General features: G+C 43.5%; 1 pseudogene; it reads right to left on the minus strand.

Annotated features, from left to right (window-relative positions):
* Positions 1 to 434: 434 nt before the first annotated feature.
* On the minus strand, positions 435 to 962 carry LOC123849367 (U1 small nuclear ribonucleoprotein C-like; annotated as a pseudogene).
* Positions 963 to 2185: the final 1223 nt, after the last annotated feature.

Here is a 2185-nt window from a genome sequence, read left to right on the forward strand (position 1 = left end):
TAAATAAGGATTTAATGCTACAGAGCAACAGAAGGACATAGTAAAGGCCTAGGTCCTCACAGTAGAATACTAGAGTTTCAATTAGTTAGAATTAGTTTGGCTCTAAGTACAGAGAAATCCAAAATATGGGTGGCTTAAACAAGACAGAATTTTATTTTTAATTCACAGTTTTTAAGAAGTCTGGAGGTTGTTTTTGTTTTTGTTTTTTTTAAACTAAAACAGTTGACAATTTTATTTTCACATTTCACAATACAAATGAAAATTGTTTTTTTTTTTTTGGTCCCACTACTCCCCTGCAAAAACTATTCTCTCTTTGATAGGAAGGGGGAACAAGTCTTCCTTGTCCTGCTGTGAGAAAACACCCAGAGTCACAGCACCATGATCTCCTGGTGAAGTAGAACAAGTAATATAAAATGAATATAGAGGTTCCTGTCTCTCCTTATCTGTCTGGTCGAGTCATTCCTGGCCAAGTGGGCACCATCATGGGACGGACAGGAGGTCTCATCACTGGGGGCCCAGGCATCATTGGCATGTGGCCTCCCATAGGTGGCCTCATTCCAGGAGCAGGTCTCACTGGCATCATCCCAGGAGGAGGAGAGCCCATCATTGGCATCATGGGAGGGCCCCCATATGGGGTGCTGGCATCATACCAGGGCGAGGAGGACCTGGGGGGTTGGGGGGAGCTGGGATCCTTGCCCCTGCAGGAGGAGGAGCAGAGAATGGAGTCGGAGGTATCTTTCCTTGTTGAAGTGCTGCAGTCGTTTTATCGATCAGGCTCTGAGCCTGCTCTTCCATCCATTTCTGATAGTAGTCTTTCACATTCTCTTTGTGTTTCCTACCACTGCAGTGTGTCTTTCTCACAGATGGAGAGTCATGGGTGAGGTACATGTCGCAGTAGTCACAATAAAACTTAGGCATATTGCTCTGCAGGCCGTTGGCCACTCTGACCCACGCCGCCCGGAAATGACCTGGAGGATGTTAATACTAGGGGTGGAATCACGCTTCCACAAAGTGGTCAGGGAACACTCCCACACTCTTCTCCATTGTATTCCTTATGGCCGTCCCCTCTCCTCAAGATCCAAAGTGGCTGTAAGAGCTCCTGTCACCATATCTTCATTCCAGGCAGAGGCAGAAAGATAGAAGGAAGTAAACGGACAAGATGGACAGATCCCTTTATTTGAAAGCTCTACACAATACTTTTAATTACACTGATTAGTCAAAACAGTCCCATTTAACTACAAAAGGAGACTGGGAAATTTAGTCTTTTAGCTGGAAAACAATGTTCCAAGTTTAAAAACCATAATCTTTTATTAAGGAAAAGAGAGATAATAGATATTGGGCAGTTTCTGCCATAATTTGAGTAAATATCTCTGGAATGTAAGGAGAGAGAATAGAAATTATTTGGCATTAAGAATATTGTCTCTTTTGTTCAATATTTTTTTTAAAGATTTTATTTATTTATTTGGCAGAGGGAGAGAGACAGAGAGGGAACACAAGCAGGGGGAGTGGGAGAGGGAGAAGCAGGCTTCCTACCAAGCAGGGAGCCTGATGACCTAGCTGAAGGCAAACGCTTAACGACTGAGCCACCCAGGCGCCCCTGGAAGTTCATTCCTCTTAATTCCCATCACCTATTTCACCCGTTCCCCATACCCACCTCCCCTCTGATAACCACCAGTTTGTTCTCTGTATTTTAAGAGTCTGGTTTTGTTTGTTTGTTTTCCTTTGTTCCATTTTTTTAAAAAAATCCCTAGCAAGGACTGCTTGAGCTCAGGAAGTTGGCCATCTCCATGTTTTTATTCCCCACAATCTGGGGATCCGTCAGATTGGTGGAGGCTGGGACTAAACTAATCTATGCTTCTACGGGTCCTCGCCCAACCTCATGCCCTTCAAATGACTCAACTTGCCCATAATTACCGCCTGCAGCCCAGGATGTTTTTTTACTGCTTAGGGGAGAGGGGGGCGGTCTCGCAGGCAGGGGGTAGATAATTCCAGAGCAGAATAAGATGGGCATCCTTGAAGGCCACATTTACTACTGACTAGTAAGGGAACAAACCATTATTGTAGTAAAAAATAAATAAATAAATTGAACTAGAAAAGCAATCATGGCAACAGGTTTCAACTACTATTTGTTTGTTTGTTTTCCACACTGGATTTTAGCTGGTGGTATCAAACTAAATATTTCTTA

Source organism: Mirounga angustirostris, unplaced genomic scaffold, assembly GCF_029215605.1.
Source record: "Mirounga angustirostris isolate CCGP_5_RB_7025 unplaced genomic scaffold, mMirAng1.0.hap1 SCAF_15, whole genome shotgun sequence".
Taxonomy (NCBI): domain Eukaryota; kingdom Metazoa; phylum Chordata; class Mammalia; order Carnivora; family Phocidae; genus Mirounga; species Mirounga angustirostris.